Genomic DNA, 9,013 nt, shown 5'->3' with positions numbered 1-9,013 from the left:
AAAATAAGTGTTCAAAGCAAAAAGCTAAGTATGGAAGTTGCTTGGAGTTCTCTAACATTGAAGGCGTCGACATTCTCGGGATCTCATCACCATCCATCTCATCACTTGTATCCGTTGACCTTTAGGAAGCATTATTAGAGGGTAGAGTGGGTGAGAAGGGTAAGTGAGCTTCTCCATTCCATTTAGTGGTTATATTCCTTTTCGTAGATCATTCGTTCTAAAATATTGTCCTCACCCCTTTTTATGTGTTGAGTCTATAGTCGTGATCACACTCACACATACGAGCGAACCATTTCTGAGTGATTTCATCTTTTAGAGCGTATGTCTGTGAGGCCAAAGTCGAGGCGAAATGTATTAAGATAGGGATCAAGGGTCTGTCTGCTTGTAACTGAAGTGATTCTCATTGTGGCTAGTCACGTACACTTTGAGTCTAGATTATTAGTGAAGAGATCTTTAGCGTCTGTATAGTGTTGTTAACTCTGACTGATTCCAATTAGCTTGCTAAAATTTTCTAGGAGATAAACATTTTTGGTCCGTCTTAGTTGACTTTGAGTGCTTTTGGACCCTATTGTATTTTTGAAATGTTTTTGAATTTTGTGGGTATATTCTCTGGAAACCCTCACGAGACAAAACTCGTCCACTAGGGCAACCTAGGGGTTTAACGGCTTGTTGCATATGCTAAATGCAACCGGGATTCCTCCGACAGTGAGTTAAGTTTTTCTTTTATTTTGTTTTGCTCGAGGACTAGCAAAATCTAAGTTTGGGGATGTTTGATGGGTCAAGAAAATGTCCCATCAGAGTCGTTTAAATTAGCCGAGTTAGTCTGTTTCGAGTCTTTATTGTAATAAAATGGTTGGTTTTCTTGATTAGGTGTCTTTTGCAGAGTTAGGTGTGAAAAACGGTTAAAAATGAGAAAAAGATGCATAAAGCGTATTTTGGTCATTTGGAGTCAAGGATATTCTGGTAATTTGGCCAAGGTCAGTGTGTGGTTGAAAAGTAGAGGTCAAGACGAGTCCGTAGGAGAAAACGGAAGTCAAATCGGAGTCCGGATGGAGGAATAAATCAAGGTCAAAGTTAGGTCAACATTCGGTACAAGCTCGGGCTAGTTTCTGGCCCGCGGTACGCTTAGGGACACGTGTCGAGGGGAGGAGGCCGGTATACGCAATTCCCGTGTTTCCGCTTAGCAACGAAATGGACCCAAAGAGCTTGATCCAGTGTATCCGAAGCAATTTAATCCCATAGTCCCTGAAGCACCGTTTTAATCTTGTACGTCCGTTGCTGCGTATTCAAGATCTGACGGCTTCTGTGCATCCCGTGCTTTATTCCATATTCAATGTACCCGAAGCTGTTTAGATATCGTGCTCCGGGCCACGTGGTTGTCTGCTGTGCGTCCAGATCCGTGTAACCTTCATCCGACGGCTTCTGTGTGACCCGCGACTTGTTAACTTGCACCCGGCTACACCAAATCATCCGAAACCCATTATAAACCCTAGCCGCCGACCAGATTGTGCTTTTAACCCCTAGATTTCCAATTTTGACCCTCAGCTTTCCATTTTTTACCAATTTTAACCCCAACTCAACCCTAATCCTATATAAACACCTTTAGAAGACCAACCAACCTCTCTTTTCTTATCCCCTCTTTCCTCCTTGTAGTTGTAAAACCCTAACCCTTCTTTTCCCCTCTTAGCCTCTCTTAGCCTCCTTTTCTCTCTACCTCTTCTCAACCAAAAACCCTAGCCACCATTCTTTTCTCTACCACCTTCATCTTTTCTCTAGATCTACTTTCTCCTTCTAATTTCTTCTTCTAACCTTCTAATTTCTCCATACCTTCTTCTCTAAAATCTCTTCTTCTTCTATCTCTCTTCTAAATTTCTCTTCTTTTATCTTCTAATAAGCTATTATTTGGAGTTTTGAGCAATATTCTTGAGATACTTGGAGCTTAAATTGGACATCAAAATGGAGATACATGGGAATATGGATTGGGAACATTCTTGGTGATTTCTTTCCATTAATCTTTTGTAATTCCATTTATTAAATGAATTCCATTTATTTTATGAATTCAATGAATATTATTTTAGATTCCATGAGTAGCTAAATTTTGTATCTAGGGTGTAGAGGAAACCCATATTTGGGCTTATTTTGAGATATGTTATAAATCAATGAATCCTTATTTTTGAGCTTCAATGCCTATTGATTGTCATTTCATGTTGATTCTATAACCTTGTTATCATTCATGTATTATAATTAGATATTTCATGCTTTTATTGATTTATTAGATGAGATATGCCTTTTAGATCTTGAATGATAGTGTAGGAAATTAGTTTTATATGGTAGTCAATCATACATTCTTGATTTTGAATTGTGCTATTAAAGAATATTATCCGAAACCTAATTAGTTCATTAAGCTAGGTTTTGAGTTAGAAACAAATAGTGATTTGTTGATTGAATGCTTGTCTTAAGTAGTCTATTTATGTGGTGAAATCGAAATCCCTAGATTCTTCTTCTCATCTTGATTTAATTCTTATTAATCTATTAGTATTGCTTTCTTTTTTTCATAGTAGTTTCCAAATCAAATCAAAAGTTTGAAAGGGGGGTTTAATTCGAGATTAGATAAAATAGCTTGTCTCTTGGGACGATACTCGACTTATTAGAAATACTATAACTTGACCCCGTATACTTGCGGGAATAGACCTATTTTTAGGTCTATCAGGAAGGTTGGTTGGAACCAACGCAACGATTATAATGGTCAGCGGGATGGTAAGAGGCCTCGGGGTCGAGGGAGGCAACAGGGATATGACAGTGGTGACTACAGATAGGCAACCGCCAATGGCTAATGTTGATGGTGTGGGACAGAGACCATTTAGAGGAGTTTGTTATAATTGTCAGGAAGAAGGACACAAGTCTTTTGATTGTCCTAGGAGGACTAGAGCTCAGACAAGAAATCAGGGGCGTCATCATGAGCGTAACCCACAGGGCCGACCACAGGGACGTGGGCAGCAGCCACAGTTAAATGCTATCGTTCCTAGAGATGATCGCGCACCTACTGATGTGGTGGATGGTACATTCCTTATTCATACTAGAATGGGTAAAATTTTATTTGATCCTGGTGCCATGGGCACATTTATCTCTGTTTCTTTTGTTTGTAAGTTACCCATAGAGCTAGATCGATGTGGGAGATCTTTTTCAGTTTCTTCTGCTTGGGGTGGTTTGACTGTGATAGACCACATCTGTAAGGGGTGTATTATTAGATTGGGTGAGTGAGACTTCACTGCAGACCTTTTTGTGCTTGAGTTGGTACGGTATGATGTGATTTTAGGCATGGATTGGCTTGCCTCATACCATGCACTTGTTGACTGTTATGTGAAAACAGTCACATTTTCTCTTCCTGGGGAAGAAGTGTTTACAGTGTCAGCATTGACTAGTCAGATGAGAGAGGTTCACTTGAGTAACATAGAGCTAGAAGAGCATCCGGTAGTGAGTGAGGGGCTAGATAGTATTGATGTGGTTAGTGAGTACCACGATGTGTTCAGAGATGTACCAGGGTTGCCACCACGCAGAGAGGTTGACTTCTGCATTCAGTTGGAACCGGGTACTAAGCCTATAGCTCGAACTCCTTATCGAATGGCTCTGATAGAACTGCGAGAGCTTAAGGACCGGATTCAGAAATTACTAGATCAGGGGTTCATACGTCAGAGTAGTTCTCCTTGGGGTGCACCTGTTCTTTTTGTCAAAAAGAAAGATGGGATGATGCGGTTGTGTACCGATTATAGAGAGCTCAACAAGGTTACTGTGAAGAATAAATATCCTTTACCAGGATTAATAATATGTTCGATCAACTGAGGGGGACCAAGTGGTTCTCTAAGATTGACTTGAGGTCAGGGTACCATCAGTTACGAGTCTGAGAGGAGGACATTCCTAAGACGGCATTTGTGACACGTTATGGATCATATGAGTTTCTTGTTATGTCATTCGGTTTGACTAACGCTCCTGCAGTGTTTATGGACCTCATGAATCGGGTGTTCCGGGACTTCTTGGATAAATTTGTTATTGTCTTTATTGGTGACATTCTTATCTACTCCAAGACTAAGGAGGATCATGAGAATCACTTGAGATTGGTGTTAGAGAGATTGATGGAACATCAGTTATATGGAAAGTTCGAGAAATGTTAATTTTGGCAAGAGGAAGTAAAATTCCTTGGCCATGTTATTTCGAAGGACGGAGTATTGGTTGACCCTTCTAAGGTTGAAGTTGTGCTTAATTGGAAGCAGCCTACCTCGGTTACTGACATTCCCAGTTTTCTGGGATTGGCTGGGTATTATCGACGGTTCAGCAAGGGTTTCTCAAGTATTGCAGGACCTTTGACGAATCTTACAAAGAAGGGAGTGACATTCTCATGGGATACAAAGTGTGATAAGGCTTTCCAAGAACTTACGACGAAGTTGACTACGACACCGGTGTTGATCATTCCAGAGAGTGGTCGCAGATTTGTGATTTGTACTGATGCTTCTATTCAGGGTTTGGGTTGTACATTGATGCAAAAAGATAAAGTGGTTGCTTATGCTTCTAGGCAGTTGAGGTCACATGAGCAAAACTATCCAACTCATGACTTAGAGTTGGCAGTTATAGTTTTTGCTTTGAAAATTTGGAGGCACTATCTGTATGGTGAGAAGTTCGATCTCTTTACCGATCATAATAGCCTCAAGTATCTCTTCTCACAGAAGGAGTTGAACATGCTTCAGCGCAGGTAGTTGGAGCTGATGAAGGATTATAACTTCATGTTGCAATACCACCAGGGTAAGGCGAATGTGGTAGCCGATGCACTAAGCCGACAACCGAGGGGTATCGTGCCAACATTGATGATGGACCAGTGGAAGATGTTGGAGGATGTGGCAACATATGCCATTGACGTGGTTGGATCAGGATTTGACTCGTTAATTCTGGGTAGTATGGTTGTTAGACCATCTTTGCTGAACCGTATCGTGGATGCCCAAGTTGATGATGAGTGGTGCCAGAAACAGGTTTCGTTAATGCAAGAGACTGAGAGTGAGTTCAGTACTGGGCAGGAAGGCGGATTGAGATTTCGAGGGAGGTTATATGTACCGGCAGATCCGGTCTTGAGACGGGACATATTAGATGAAGCACACCGAAGTACACAATTCACCCTGGGGGTAACAAGATGTACAAAGACTTTAAGAGGCAGTATGTAGGGTTTTAAACCCTAATACTAGTGTTTATAGCAGAAATAAGACATCTAATGTCTACACTAGTATCCCCAGGATCACATGCAAAACTAGTAATTAATCTAATGGAGATAGTAGATTACCTTAATCGCTTTTCCCTCGAACTAGTTGAATTGATTGAAGAAGACCAAGAGCTTCAAGTGTAGCTCCTCTACTTGGGACACGAGCAATCAATTTGATCTCCCACCTTGTTGTATAGCTAGCACACCAATGGTGGTTGGAAAAGAAGAACACCTTCTTCCTTGACTAGATTGATAGTAATGGGAATTAGCTCACTTTCTCCTCTCTACTTGATGTGGTAGAGTAAGAAAGCTTAGAGAGAAATTCCACACCTTATTCTCTGCCCTAAGAGTGTTTATATAGAACCCTAATAAGAATCCACCTCCTTTTAGGTTTCCTAAAACACCCTTTAGAATAAGATTTAGGGAAATAGTCGAAAATAGCAACTATTGGTATTTTCTCAATTCCCTAAGGAGATGACGTCCAAACCCAGCCAAAATTGGCAGATTTAATTTTCATAACATAAGGAAACGTACCTCCAAAAATCAGCCCAATCCGAGCCCTAAAAGTGCCCGAATCGGCCTAGGCCCAAAAACCCTGTTTTTGGCCTTTTTGTACTATCTTTGCCTAACTCCTTTTTAGGCCTATGAGATATGTTTATGGGACACTCCCATGATTATATCTCACTCCCACTAGACATATCCTAGATCAATTTGTCACTCTTATGTGTAACCCATTGTAGGATCCGATCGAAGTTAGCCGCGAATTACTTCGTAATTCGACGATCGTAGTTGGTCTCTAGCTACAACTCTACGATCCCTAAATCAATCGGACTTGATGATCTTCCACATCAATTGTCCTATCCGACAAATTGTTCGCATTGTCACCTTGGTCGAAGGACATCTCCTTCAACTCCTTCAGACTCCCACTTGGACTTAGAACAAGTGCAATGCCTCGATTCCCGTGTCAATTTAGTATCCCATCTGATACGTCACGTCATTCAGACTTTCTTGATATCCGAGTACAACTGTAAAAGACAAACGATTAACTTTTAATCCGTTTGAGCGCGGCCACGCATTTTCAGTTGCTACTCATCAAGTGGCCTTGAGACACTTTGTACCTAATGTGATTAGGATGACACAATCCATTCTTGCGCTCCCACTTAACTTCATGTCTATCCTGTCTTTCCCAGTATCCGTCTTTATAACCTCCTTTTACGGCGCGGCGTTTAACGGAACCAAAGTCGGGCATTCCTTACATAAGATGAGTGGAGCACTCATGTTTTGAGGAATCTCTCCAATTGTCTTTATGAGAAGTATTGACGTTCATCACGAGTGATGTACTTCTCATTTGAGGGTTATCCAGTGTATAAACCTTTTACACACCCACGTAGTCGAATAGAATATACTATTCCTATAGCCCATGAAACTGCGCTATCCCATCGACTCCCGTGCTAGTCTTCGTGAGTCATTGTTGTCCATGCAATGACCTGGACCAGGGATTTGATAATAAATATTCCAAGTTCACTTAATAGGGTTTCATTCATCAGATCACGTATCTGACAAACCTATTCGGAATGTTTTATCATCAATGGACTGTCGTTTAAACACTAAACCAAATTTAGACGACTTGTGAAATAACTATTATTTCTGATAACGAGAGTTGTAAATCTAAGCCTCTTCCGTAAAACTCTTTTTACCCACTCAGTTTTACTCGTCGAGGTTTATTCCAAATTTACCTCATGCCTTAGACTGTGTATGAGTCTCATACTATGTCTTAGGTGACAGTTTAGTTTGACTACGGATGTAATCCGTTTAAACTTTGCTAATTATTAATTAATTTGAAGACCGTTATCTTCAACCTTGATAATTCCTAGTAACTTTTACTAGAGTTAAGGCTTTTAATTCTTTATGTAGTATTTGCAACAGTTCCCGGCTTAAAAACACTTTCAGCCCACTTTCCTTCCATGTCTGGAAGTTTGCTACGATGACATGTTAACTTTTGTACTACTTCATCCTTTAGCCTTCTAGGATGTTTCTAAGTAGTGTTTCGGTTTTCAAATCCGAATTTGGATATTCAAATGCTAATCATATCCAATATGATTGACTTTATGTATTCGAACATAAATCTCTCTCTCATGCTTGTTTGCTACATCGGTGTCTTTTCAAACTCCGATTTAGCAACGCTCTTAGTCATGAGTTTTGGGTCGAAATTCTTTTAGACTTTCCGAGTCTTAGATTTTCTGTTTCGGATCTCAAGCATCTCAGCGTACTGAGTCTCTCCAATCCTATCATCCTTTTGATCTATGCTTATAGATCTTCAGATGCCCAAAATGACATTTCATCCTTGTGTGTGGTCCTTTTATTGAGTCAGTGTGTTCACTGTTACACAACATCTTATGTCGTACTCAATCTTTTGTATGTACTCAGCATACAGACCCGGAAGGTTTGTTTCTCCCACTTACCTTCTTGAAATTTCGTGATTCAAGAATTTCCTCTTTCCTCGGGAATCAAAACCATTTTGATTGCCTTTTTGAATCGAAGATTCTAACTCTTGCGTGCTTTTAATCCGTCGATAGATTCTAACTCCTTTGATGGTTATTTAGTATTTGACTCAAGTTTTTATCACTTCAATCTAATCGGATGACTTAAACTCTCTTGTCAAAATGATTCTTTTACTTCGGTTTGTACTTTGTTTGAACCTTTCAAACATTCCGACTTATACTTTATGATTTGTACGTTTTCATACTTCATGAAGTTGTCAAAGTACGTATTGAAGTTTCTCTTGTTAGCTTCTGCAAGTAAACTTATAGGTCTGCATAACACTGTATGAGTCCTAATAGATTACCAGTCTCTATGCCTTTTGAAAAGGGTGACTTTGTCAATTCAGTCCTTAAGACCTAATTGACAATGCTGAAGTTTAATGAGTTTGAATCTCTTGATTTTAGCCATTATCAATGTTAACCTTCAGTTAATTTTACCACTGGTTTAAAACATCATATGTTTCTAGAAGAACAAAATAATCACTATTAAGTTTTAAGCTAGATCAGTGTCTAAAAGAAGACTTTGATCCCTTTCAGCATCCCTAGCATTACTGCTTCTGCTCCCTCTTGGATCTTTACTTCTTTTAGTCAAGTATGTAATTCCCTTAAGCTCCCACTGAGCCGCTCATCTGGTCTTAAATACCTGATGAAGAAATTTTATGATACTTGTTTTTAACTTTGTTAGCAAGGATACGGAACCGGAATTCATAATTCCATTCCTTTTGTCCTCCAGGTGCTAAAGGTAGTTTCCTTTTAAATGGTCTAGCCATTGTTTTAGAAACATTCACAGTAGTGAGGAATACTCTTGATCATGTACTCGGCAACTGCTTTTCTTTGATCAAATGTTTGCCTCACTTGACTGATCCTCTGCCCTTTTGAATCTCAAGAACTCTTTCTTAGATTCCTTGTACCAAATCTCAAGAACCCTTCTTAGACTGGATATTCCCGTATGTTCTGCTCAGTTTGTTCGTAACAACCTGAGTGACTCATCTAAGGTCTTATCTATCTTTGTTCAATCGATATTGAATTGGGTGATAGATGTATTCTGTTGTCTTCCCTTAGGATGACTCTCAGATTGCCTTGGAGGTCTCGTACCTCCCCATTTATGACTTCTGTAGGAATTTCTTCCTGAGTTTGTCTTAATGGTTATGCTAGCATCCATTACTCTTCCAAAGAGAATGTTATACGATTGCTTGCAAATGGCTTTTGACCTTCTTCGGTATGAGTCAAC

The sequence above is a fragment of the Eschscholzia californica genome, unplaced genomic scaffold (assembly GCF_041429995.1).
Source record: "Eschscholzia californica isolate CP2 unplaced genomic scaffold, dmEscCali1.0.p SCAF_5, whole genome shotgun sequence".
NCBI lineage: Eukaryota > Viridiplantae > Streptophyta > Magnoliopsida > Ranunculales > Papaveraceae > Eschscholzia > Eschscholzia californica.
The sequence above is the reverse complement of the archived record's forward strand: the minus strand, read 5'-3'. Positions refer to the sequence as shown.